This window comes from Corapipo altera, unplaced genomic scaffold (assembly GCF_003945725.1).
Source record: "Corapipo altera isolate COAL_440 unplaced genomic scaffold, ASM394572v1 61, whole genome shotgun sequence".
NCBI classification, from domain to species: domain Eukaryota; kingdom Metazoa; phylum Chordata; class Aves; order Passeriformes; family Pipridae; genus Corapipo; species Corapipo altera.
Window position 1 is genome coordinate 5,222,078 of NW_020884910.1, and position 12,731 is coordinate 5,234,808.

The 12,731-nt window shown below is 46.6% G+C and overlaps 1 protein-coding gene across 1 annotated transcript in view; it reads right to left on the minus strand.

Annotated features, from left to right (window-relative positions):
• The window catches only part of GPR156 (G protein-coupled receptor 156), a 36,800-nt gene extending 24,593 nt beyond the window's left edge, over window positions 1–12,207 (minus strand). Inside the window, exon 1 of the mRNA XM_027653704.1 lies at window positions 11,862–12,207. The gene's annotated coding sequence lies outside the window, so the exon portion shown is untranslated. The remainder of the gene's footprint in view (window positions 1–11,861) is intronic.
• Window positions 12,208–12,731: the final 524 nt, after the last annotated feature.

Consider the following 12,731-nt stretch of genomic DNA (forward strand, 5'->3'; position numbering starts at 1 on the left):
GCCGAAAAGTTTCGTCCCCGCTCCTGTCGGACCCGGGACGAAACTTTTCGGCAGTGGGGAAAAACGCGGGAGCCCAGGCTGTCCTGGCGGGGCTGGACACCCCCCTTCACGCCGGCATCAAACCCTCCCCAAAGCAAACCTCGTGTGGGAGCCGAGAAAAGCGGGACCCTCCGGCACAGCCCACCCGCCTGGCCTCGGCTGACCTGACCCCGCCGCCGCAGCCCGTCAGCCCCGCGGTCCCACGGCTGTGCCCATCTCCTGTCCCTGCCGGCGGGATGCGCCCGGCTGGGAACGGGCCGCCTCGCTCGGACGCTCCTGTCAGCTGAGGCAGCACAAAAAACTCCACGTCTGTGGCAAAACCGGCCCGAGAAGTGAGTAAAAGCGAGGGCGGCCAACCTCGTGCTCCGTGACCTGCTTGTGCCGCCCCATGGCTAGTGGTAGCCAGCGTGACTACTGCAATAGGTATGTCTGTGTGAGCAGCAGTCAGTGTCATATGGACAGACCCACCACCTCTCTCAGCATCCCAGTGCCGATCGTTTCCTCTCCTGCCTCCCACGGCCCTGATGCAAGCATGAACTTCGTGCTCTCTCCTCACAAGACATCCACTCAATTTTACTGGATTTTCTTTCCCAACTCTGAAAGCCAAAACATCTGCTGCAGCACCAGAGTTTCTCTCCCAGCCTGCAGCAAAGTGCCAGGTACTACAAGAAAGGGCTGTTTGCAGATAGCTGTGCAGGTCTTCTCTCTTTATACACTTCTGTTTACCTCATTATGTGGCTCTGGCATTAACAGTGCTAATTTTTCATTCCTACCCATTCCCGAACATGCAGAACCACAGACCAGACACAGCCTTGGTCTGAATGGGAGCAGAGAGGTTTGCACAGCCCTGTTAGGCAGCTGTGCCACACAGTGCTGTCATAATCAAACTGCAACCCCTTAGATCCCAAGCCTGGTAAAAGCATCCAGTTTGAGTCCACTGGTTTTGGCAGCAGCTCCCACTATCCTTTACTAGATATGACTGACATCCCAGATGAGAAGCTGCAATAGGATCTCTCCGCTCCCTTTTCCCATCCTCTTCTGAGGCAAAACAGAGGGATGTACCCCTGCCCAGGAAGTCTAACACACTACTCTCCAGGAAGTATTTTCTAGCCTGGACAATGATGGGCAATGAAGGCTCAGCCCTGGACCTTGAGCTGCTGGTGGGGCAGAGGGTCATGTCCAAAGCATGGAAGGGAGGTAGGAGCCTTGTTACTGCCACGTACAAAAGAGAATGAAAAAACCCTTTGGAGACCAAGGTCCAGCCCTGGTGGCCAGATCTAAAAGCTGGAGCCCATGAATTAATTCTGAATTTTGGCACTGAAAGCAGCACCTCAATTTACAGAGTGCAAGTATCTGCAGCTCACTGTGGCTATGATGAAGGTCTCTCATATTTCGGTATTTCTGGAAATCAGATCTCTTTTAAAACATGCAGACTCTCAGACTGGACTTGACAATCTGGTCTCTGCCTCCGTAAAACCAGGACCATAAATAGAAATGTCTCTCAGCGGGTAGGGAGGGAGAGGAGTGAGAACCTGACTGTTCACACAGGAATAGGAGTGAAGTACCTTATTTCTGGTTCCTCCCAAAGCTAACAGAGAGTACTCCTATTGCCCACTGACTCATGCTTATTACTAAGCACCTTGTAAACAGTGGTAATGAGAAAATGCTGCTTTGTGCCTGCTTTGGTTTTGCTCCTGGGTTTTGCTCTCAAAAAAGAAAATATAAATCTCTGGGGGTACTGACATTTCTACGGCAACTGTTACAGACACGTGCACATGTATCACCTCTTTGTTCCTCACCAGCAGAAGTGGGACCACAGCTTTACCCCAGTAAGTTCTGCAGACCTCCAAGAGCTGGGATGTCCCTCCAGGTGTCACTTGGCCTTGTCAAAGAACACACAGTTGCAGCCAGGATGTTGAGTGCTCCAGGAGAATCACCTGGGTGTTTTGTCCAGAGGCACAAAAGCGTGTGCTGCACTACAGGTATGCACCAAAGAAGGATTTGTGCTGCCTGGCAGGCAGGAACAGAGGTCTGGAGAGGCACAAGCGAGAGCAGAAAGCACATGGTTGAGTTGTGTTACAAACTCTGCAGGGTCGAGGCCTTTTCATGCCAAAGGATCCTGCTGTGCATGAAGAGTGGTCAGTAACCCCGGGCTGGAAACACATCGCCCCACGCCAGAGAATAACTGGAGCCCAGCAGCGGCATTGCTGAGCCTGAGGCTGGGTCCCAGGAAGAGAAAGCAAAAGCTGAACTCATTTGAAAGTGCCAGGACAGACAGGATGCAAAATTTTCTCCATCTTCCATGTCTTCCCTCTTTCCCTACTCTTTTTAAACATCCTGCTGAAAAGCTGGACTGCAGAGCTACCCGGGACGGTTCAGTATCCATCACAACACTCCCTGATAAGAAGGATAAACCACCTTCACTTGACTGCTGCTCTGGCTCTTCATCCTGAGTACCTCATTCATCCTGCATGGAGTTACTTACACGTCATGCCTGCTGGATCCTTCTTGGGAGTTGCGATGACGTGGGACACAGCTCCTCGTTTTGGAGGGATAGCCCACGTCATTTGCTCCAAGATACGTACAATGGTTTGATACTTACTTCAAGCTGACTGTGGAAAAAGGGGGGCTTGGACCTGAGTTTTGTGGAATGAGAGTCTCTACTTGCCAGTTTTTAGCAGTAACACCTCTCTTCTGGGCTCTGGCACGTAGCATGGTTTCAGCCCATTTAACACATACATTTTGTCCATCCTCAAGTATTCACATTCAACTAGAGTGTCACACAGAGCTACATCAAAACCACCCTCTACTTTAATGGTGGCCTTCAGTCATCTGCTAAATTCTTCTTAAGCAACTCATATTGCAGTCAAATTTCACTAAATTTGTCTAAGCTTTCTTCAGGATGAACTGCCATTTGTTGTGTTCTTCTTTTTGGGGGAAATTTAGTCTCTTGGAAAAGGCAAATTCATATATGCCTACCTACGATTGTCCTGACTTTGCTCAAATAACTCGTAATGAGGCAAGCGCTCAGCAACAAACTCTTCTTTACCTGCCACCATGAATCTGAAAAGGATACTGGTGTGTGTGCTGGATGGATGCATCCTCTGCTGGGAAATTGTTAGCCAGCACATTCAGAAGCTCTCATGAGATTTGACTGTGGCCTGCAGGCAATCTCCACAGATGTGTCCTGGAATTAAATTATCTATGCAAATACAGTTTTCTTTTCACACGTTGCAAATAAGCCTGTAGAGAGAGATCCATCCTAGGCCTCATTTAATGAGGGAGTCAGTTACACACACAGGCTTGCACACAGCACTCCCTCTTGGGCTTTACTGATCTACATACAGCCTGCTCTGAGCAACCCCTGTTGTAAAACGGGTAATGTTGCCATTAGCATAAGCACCACCCTTCTGTCTTTCACGGGCTATCTCCTTTCTCTGCATGGGTAGCCAGCAGTTGTAACATCTCCAGTAAAGAAAGCATCTGGCACACTTAGGCAATAGCACTTTTGTCCAGTTCATTCATAAAAGGGAAACTTTTTTCACTTTTCCCTCTTACAGACAAAGTTTCTTCTTCTGGAATTTAAACAGCTGATTATTTTCTTTTCACACACCCGCTTAGTCCGTGGTCCCTTAAGTTGTTGAAGCTTTTACCCATCTGAAGGTTCACTTTGCAGGGTTCATTAAAAACATCATGCCTTTCCCAGCTCATTTCCAGCAGATGAGGCTGTGCACTGGGCTTTGGACAGGCAGGCCATCCCAGAGCACCATTCCATCCCCAAGAACCAGGGCTGAGTGCCCCACACAGTGCAGCCTCTCAGCAAACACCAGCCAGTGCTTCAACCTCCAGGATCTTCTCTCCTCTCCTCCTGCTCACAGGAACAGGACCTTGGACTTTCTTCTACTCTTCTGAGGTTTCTAAAGGCTTGAACAATCTCTTGTTGTTCCCACACCATCCTGTTACCTTTCTGACCCTTCCTAAACAGTCTTTTCTCAACTCCTCTTCATTCTCCTTAACAGAAGGTGCTCATTATAATCACTTGCCTTGTTAAGGCAACTGGGGACATGTGTGGGCTACTCTTACAAATTGAGCCAAAGAGCTGCCCTCAGGGAGGTTCCCACTGCTCACTCCTTTCCTCCCAGTACATCCTGGAACACTGTCCATTCAGATGGTGAAATCTCTGCCAGGAGTAGTTAGGTGCAGCTGAGAACAGCAGTATGGACCAGGTCACATTGCCTTTCAAGCCTGTTTTCTATGCCTCTGTGAAGTGCTTTAAGATGACTTTGTAACTCACTCCTGCCACAGCAAATTATGAGGCCAATTAGTGCCTCTCCATCCAGGGCAAATTAAAACAACCTGCTTCCTTTGTAATTCAAGGTCCTGCATCTTCCCAGGTTTGAAACAATCTCTCAGAAAGATGATCTTACAATCTCTGTATGATTGATGTGGACCCCACTGTTGTTAGGTGGACAAGCCAAGATCTTAGGAGTGATCCAGGTGGGGAGAGAAATAGGAGAAAGTGGGGAGAACCAGAGGAATCGAGAATATGGTAGAAGAAAAGCACAAGTGGCATGCAACCCACATCCCCTTGTAGCAAAAACTGTGGTACTTTGAACATGTTTAGGGCTGTAACATTAGCTCCAGCGTGGTTTCCACCATGAATAGAACTGAAGTTCACTCCCACTGGTGAAAACTGGTTTGTTAGCAACACCCTACTCATCCTGCCTGTCTCTTATGTAAAGTAACGCTAATCTGAGAATCACCTGACAGGGGGCCAGGTCAGAAAGTCACAGAAGGCTTGGGCCTGAGACATGACCTTCCTTCAGCTGCTGTTTGGCAGTTCCTTGTAAGAGCAGAGGTGGAAAGGCTGGTCTGTTTCAACTCTCCCTAATCTTTTCTGCTCCATCCATTAAGCCAATCCATGGAGTGTTAAAAACTCTCTGTGAAGACCTTCTGCATCCTGCCAGTGGCAATGCTGGATGGGGACCAGCTGGATGGAGAAAACCCTCTGTCCATCTGTTGGATGTGGGAGAGAGGTTAACAACCTTTTGTAAGCTGGTTTCTCACATGCTTTCTAACTACTGTTTTTTTTGGGAGATGGCATCAAGGAGAAAACATGAGGTTATGAATTAGGTACTGTGGCAAGGAAAAGGGAGCCAGGGTCGATCTCCTGAGAAAGCAGCAGGATAATCCTACACCGCAATGTGTAACCAGAGTGTGTGGGAATCAAGTGAGGCTGTGATCAAGCTTTCTGGTGGAGGAGGCACCAAGCACCTCTCTGACTCTGGCAAACAAGGATGTTCATACAGATTTGGTCCTTGGAGACAAATGATTGCCTCAACTTTGATGAGATCCTCTCCGACCAGTTAGGATCATTCCCATTTTCGGAGTGATATCCTAAGGGAGTGAGGCTTATCCAGTGCACATGTTCATCTTCCAGTCCTCCCAGCCCTCTTTACCAACAAGTCTTAAACTACCTGGCAAATCACAATAAATTTGGTGGTGAGCTGTGAGTCTCAAAGTTCTTAAGTTTCTACAAGTGGCTGGATGGGTGTCATGGCTTAACCCCAGCGAGCAACCAAGTACCACGCAGCTGCTCACTCAGTCGCCCACCAGCAGGATCAGGAGACAGAGCCAGAAGGGTAAAAGCCAGAAAACTCATGGGTTGAGATAAAGACAGTCAATAAGGAAAGCAAAAGACGTACACGCAGACAAAGCAAAACGAGGAATTAATTCACAGTTTCCCATGGGCGGGCAGGTGTTCAGCCATCTCCAGGGGAGCAGGGCCTCTTCATGCACAGCAGTTACTTGGGAAGACAAACACCATCACTCCAAATGTCCCCTCCTTACTCCTTCTTTCCCCCAGATTTATATTGTTGCCTTGGAGTCAATATACTGAGCATGATGTCATATGGTATGGAATATCCCTTCGGTCAGTTGGGGTCACCTGTCCCAGCCGTGTCTCCTCCCAGCTTCCCATGCACCCCCAGTTTCCACACCAGTGTGGCGGTATGAAAGGCCTTGGCTCTGTGGAAGCACTGTTCACCAATAACAAAAATGTCTTTATATTATCAACCCTGTGTTCAGCACAAATCCAAAACACGGCCCCATAACAGCCGCTGTGAAGAAAATTAACTCTACTCCAGCCAAAACCAGCACAAAGGGGAGAAAGAATCCTGGTGGATTGTTCCCTCTCCCACATGGGGTAGGAGCAGATGCACTGCTTTTATTAAACGTCAGCAAATCCCTCTCACAGGGATGGGATCAGGCAGAATCACACATTATGCAGGGGGAGGAGAGAAGGGGAAGAAGAAGCAAGCAGTTTTCTGCTTTTTGCTCTTTGGTTTTTCTCTACTTGTTTTTTTCCATTGGAACCTTGGTTTTCATTGGTCTCCATTTCTGGCAAGTGAATAACTAATGTTCTCCAAGGTTAGGTGGTGCTTCAGTGAAAGGCCATGGCTGGGTTCCACACTTTAGAAAAAACTGCAGAGGACTGAGCTCCTGAAGGACCAGCCAGGGTTTGCCCAAGCTCTAGTGCAGGCTGACACAGGATACCAGGAGTTTAGCTAATTTTAGGTGGTAAGGGACTGGTCATGCCAGATGCAGTCAATAAGCCTGCTCTCTCTTTCCTTTCATACTGAGTCTCAGTGTAGGATTTTTATTAAAGGTTTAGCGTGACCTGGAACCCAGAGGAAGCATTTGGCCTCTTTGATGCTAATCTGAACCACCAAAGCTTTTAAGGTTCACTTCATGCTGCCAGCAACACCCAATGCCAGCAGTGATTAGTGGTCTCCTGGGAGGTATCTCAGCCTCTTAGGATTTGACAGGGAAACAATAAAGTTTCCAGTGGAGCCGAGTTTCAGCTGTGCCCGTCTGCTAAATAACAAGTGGTAAATGATAGTTTCCTTCAATTGTGGCAGTTTGTGACTCCTCATGAAGTCACATAATGATCTCACCTCAGTTATTCACCATGTCCTTTCTTCTACCTGCCATGGTGAAGATGTTTTTCTTTCTAACAATAGAGAATAAAACCGAAACCAAATCCCGTTCTATTAATGCAGATCTAATGCACATGCAGTGCACAACATCCCTTGTTTCTGGCTCTAGCTGCCACATCTGAAGCATTTTTCCTTCTAAGAGTTGGAAAGACAGGCCACCGCCTTCCTTTTAAGATGTTCCCTTGTCACTTGTCTCCCTTGATGCTAAGCACTCTGCTGCCAGGTAAGGACTGCACATCCCTATTTCCAGATTCTCACAGTCAAGGAAAACTCTTGCACATGGCAGACATTAGAAACAAAGCCTTCAGTCTGAGCCTGAGGCTGACAACCATGTGGCTCAGAGGGCATTGGTGGAAGATGTTCATCACTCAGTATTTGTTTGTGATGCTGGCGGGAACATGTTGAATGAGGAGGTTTTCACGTCTATCCTGAATGGGCCATCCCGAAGCAGAGACCAGCTGGCTGCGTCCTTATCCATCCCCATGGTGACATCTATGGAGTGCTGGGGCCAGCTCTGGAGGGTGTTTCTGGGCGCACAAGGAGGAAGAAGAGGAGGCACTAAGATGTGAGGACAGAAGGAAAGACAACCAATCACTTGCACAAGCCCTGTGGAAAAACACGTCCATGAGAGTGGGTTCCTTGGCAGAGTGGACATATGCACTGGCTGCCAGAGAAGGGGATACAACGTGAGGAATGGGAGGGAAAAGAAGTACAATGGGCTCATGGAAAAATCCTTGTGCAAAAGGAAGAACAAGAAGAAAAGAAAGGCGTGCTGTGCAGAGGCAAATGGGAGTAAAGATAAGCCAGTACTGCTGAGAAGCTGAATCAGTCTGTTGAATCAATGTGAAGCCTTGATTTTCACAAGGACAATGCTGTTGACTTTAGAGACAAAGGCAGAATGGGTTATGAGAAACAGAGTCAGGAAATGGAAGTTACCACCATCTATGTTTTGATATAGATAATGTCAAGAATAGCTTAGTAAATAGGAAGTTAGAAGCCAGGAGCCCACCAGCAGAAGCTAATATGGAAAGTGGAGCAGGAACAGAAGTGATGACTGAGAACCAAGGCAAATGCAAGCCTGGCATACAAGGAACCATTTGTTTCCTACTCTTTGTAAAAGCTGGCACAAACAAATTTCAAAAGCAGAGAGGATATTTCAAATGTGCAACACCCAATTTAACAACCACTTAAGTACATCTTATCCTTGATGGGCACTGATCTAAATATGCCCGCTAGAATACAAGTCATATGATAGATTTTCCATAGCCTTTAAAGCTATTTTGGGTCAAGGACACGTACCTGAAAAATCACAGATCTTTAATACAGAAATTTTAACTAAGCTGTGAAGCTCTTTGATCAATAAACTCACTGCTTTGTTGCCACTAAGAAATTCAAAGCAGCCACTGCAGATTGCTTTACCCCAACATTTAGAAACTGAGATGGGAGAATATTTTCCAACCCACAACAGTTTTTGTGTACTGTCCTTTAAAAGGATTATAATCACAGGCTTTACAGGAGAACACGCACCAGCCCCAACGTTGTGAACTCCTCAGTCTCTCTAAAGGTTCTGAAAGCCCATTCATCACGAGCTGCTTTAAAAATAAAAGAAACACACCTTTCTTTTCTTAAAAAGAAATTAAAAAAGGATGTCGTGAAAAAGTTTATGACTAGATCTTTACCAATGAAATTTGCATAGAGAAGACACTTGTTACTGGATAAAAGATTGTGAAGACAAGATGTTTGTCAGCTTTATTCACCCTGGAGAATTCTGAAAGAAGTTTGTGAAAAAAGCAACAGGACTTTCAAGTTTGAAAAGTTTGTTACTGTAAAAGGAAAGGGGAAAAAAGAAATTAATTGCTGAAATGGTTGGGCTGCCATGTACAATTCAGCAGTCACTGGGAAACTTCTCAGATCTGAGATGTTCAGGCACGTTATGACGAGGAGAAAACACAGGCAATAGAGAATTGGTTTTATCACTGTAGTCAGGAGTGCCAGCATTGATGTCTTCTCATAAAACACCAACTCAGCTTCTGCAAGGGTTAGTTAAACTCAAGGATGTACTTGGTAACTGAAAAGTAGGCTTGGGAAAATATATTACCCTGGCACCTGAAGCAGTAGCAAAAGGTGACTGGAACAGCCTTTGCAAATGCCATTCCAGCCTTTCTTTGCGGGGCTATTACTGTGGACTTCAGGAATTAATGCACTGTATGAACCAAGCCCATGCCCATGCCCACCTCCTGTGGTTGCCTGGATCAAGACTACAACAGTTACAGTTGTCTGGAGAGCCTTTGGAAGGATAAAAAGCTTTTCTGCTGGTGACAAACTAGCCATCATCATCTTAAGGATTTGCTGGGTCACAATAGCCATGAATCTCCTCATCATTCCAGATATTACTGGACGATTCATCTGTTGATGCATTGATGAATACAAAATACTTATTTATGAGGCATATTTCATATTTCTACTTCCCTATCCATAGCAAAAGCAACATTTGTTACCTTTATATATGATTAAGTATGTTCTGCTATATCCATAGGCCCTGTGTCACACCACCATTGCTATTTAGTAATGTCAGATCAGAGCCTTATTTTGTCATGTCAAAGTATCATGAGGCTTCATCTTTGTCCCCCAAAATATGGGAACAACAGTATGGTGGCTTAAAAAATATCAGGTGAGACTTACCCTCACTAGACACTTGTGAAGTATGGAATGGTATAGAAGGCATATTCCATAAATTTGTTGAAAAGCTACAGCTTGTCTGAAGAAAGAGTGGAGTTCAGAAAATTCCATTAAAGAGGATGTTTCCTTCTCACTCACCTGTTACAGAAGCCACCCTCAGACCCCATGATGAATGACCCAGATCACCCCTTGCATTTTTGCTAGGAGACCACAAATGATGTTGGAAGGTGTTCCCTCTCAGGACACTCATGGTTCAGAAGCTAGTATTGGGTTTGAGGAATTATCCTGGGGTTGATGTTCTTTCATGATGTGAACCCCCTAAAACTTAGGGAACCGGTAGTGTAATGCAGAAGCGACACTTTTGCCACCCATTTTCAACACGCTTCTCAAAGGCAGTCACCTTGGAGCGGGAGATCCATGACATTGGGAGCAGAATTCCTGTGACAACCTAGAGCAGAAGGAGGCAGCCACTGGCGAACCTCTCTCTCCAAGAGAAATGACCTTTTGGATGCAAAAGCTCAACTGCAGAGTGGCAAAGGCACCTGCCATTTCCTAAGCCTAGGAGGCAACCTCACATGGGCCTCTCTTGCTTTTGTGTGCACCACTCAGCCAGGACTGTGCCTTGCCTGGACCACGTAGGGATGGGTGCTGTTAACATCCTCACTAGCAACCTGGCCAGCTCTTAGGAGAGCTTGTTCTTGGGATGGCCACCCACACCATCAGCAGTAATTACAGTAACACCCCCTCCCCTTGCACATGCACTTTTCCAGGGTGTTGGTAGAAGATAAACCCTGCTAATCCCCTCCTGTGCAAATGGCATTTATGTGCAGCTGGTGCAGGTAAACAAGCACAAGCTCAGGCTCCTCCTTGCCGCGGGAGCATACTGGTCCTGGGAGACGCCCTGCCTTTGCCCTCTTTCCTGTGGGGAATTCACTAGCCACAATGCCCTGCTTGAAGTGGGGAACACAGGAGCAGGAATACACCCCATCAAGGCTTTGCCAGCCACTATTAATGCAGGCCATATTTATAGCAATAAACCAGAGCAGATACCTAAATCATGTAGAGTTTAAATGTAAGATGCCCACAGGCCACTTTCAAGAGGTGGAGAAGCAAACATGATGCTCCTGGATATATGCTCCACAGCAGTTTTCTTCCTCGTGGCCCACAACTGTAGGGACTTCTGAGCACAGGGATGAAAATACCTGTTGCCATGACAAGTGTGGGATATGCCAGCTGTCAATATTCAGTCAAGGAAAGATTTTGCCTCCCAAGGCCATACTTCCCCCCTCCACATGCACACCAAAAATAATTTGCTTTCCTAAAAGCACCATGAAGTGTTTCTAGGCAGGATTCTTGGAGGGCTGTGCCTGGGTCTAGGGAAAAGCCATAGCCAGGCACCATAGTGTGGGCTTTCCCTACAAACCATGGCAAAGGGTCATCTCTGAACAGGTTTTCAAAGTGCAAGGCAGCCAGATGGGGTTGCAAGTTGTGAAAGACCAGAGTTTCAGACATTCCTGGACCATTTCAAAACGTGTTTTGACGAGCCCAGTTGCATGGGGTTTTCTGGAAGGCCTTTTATGATTATATCTCTCAGTAGAAGACTCAAGACTGCTTTAAAGAAAGAAAAACAAACAAAAAGATACCATTTAAGTCCAAATACCTGAAGAGAGTAACTAAGGAACCCAACTTTGGAAAACACACTGCAGTGTTTATTTGAAGATAAAAACCACTGCTGCAAACCACTCAGGTCTGATTTAGATTATAAAGGGTGTTTGGTTATAGAAATGCAAGGGATGTTTTAAAGTCTTCCAGCAAGTCCCTTTCAGCATTGCTACTCATAACAGAAACAAAGCCCCGGGGTCAGCCAGTGCTTTCACCAGCCCTTCTGTGACTGTAGGGAGGTTTTATGAGCAGGGGGTTGAGTTCAGGGTCCTTCAACAGAGAGCAAGGGGATACACGGGGAAACAAGGCACTGCCACAAGAGGCCCAGGGGGATCCTCTGCCAAGGAGGTAGGAGACTGGCAGTGATCTGTTTACCTGTTGCAAAGGATGTCCCCTAAAGGACAGACTTATCCCACCCTCCAAAACCTCCCCAGTGCCTTTGAAGCAGAGGGCTATTGTTAAGGGAAATACAAGGTCTCTTACTTCCAGAATCCAGATCTCCATCCGCACTCCTCCCATTCCCATGATATGCCTGTTCGGTGAAGACTTGTTCAGTGCCATCCTGCTCACAAGCAGAACCCATTAAGCCATTTACACCCATCACATGGCTGTTCCGAGGAACAATGGAGCTGCCCTCCCTAGTTAATAAACATTTATCAGCTTTGGCAAAGCTAGGCTTTGGACAACGGTTTCTGGCACAAAAGACAATGTTTGCTCAATACTACGCATGTCTGTTAAAAAGTACCTTTTACTATGGATGCCAGGAACACCAGGAATTACTGAAACACACTTTTCCACAAAGGCATTTTCCTTTCCTATCCATTTTCAAAGCTCTGGACAACCCCCAAACACAACAATCCTGTGCCTTTCATACTGATCCTTTCACCAGTAGTAAATATTTGTGTCCTTGGAGGTGTAAAGGGTAACATGCCAACCTGCTGGGCTAAGTCTGTGACCCCCTGCCCCCACCCAAACTATCACCCAGATGAAGGGTTTGTTTGCCCTCCCAGCTTACCTCATCATTGTTGGTGTCACAGGCAAGGACCCTGTAACACGCTGGTCTGTCACTGGTCTGTCACGTTGCCTTACACATGGACTGACACAGCTTGATGAAATCATTTATTTCCCAACACAATGATCTTCAGAGATGTGTAAATGGCAGCCAGCCTTGTGGGGCCTTGACACTCTGATCAAAGTGTAATATTTAGGATAAATGTACAAATTCCTATTCAGTACTGACCTCAGGTCCTACGTTTTCCACGGAGTCAAGAAAGGGGTTACAGACAGAGCACTTGGACAGTACTCTGAAAATACATTAATCCTTTACCAGTCTGAGAGCAAGCTTTGAGCTAC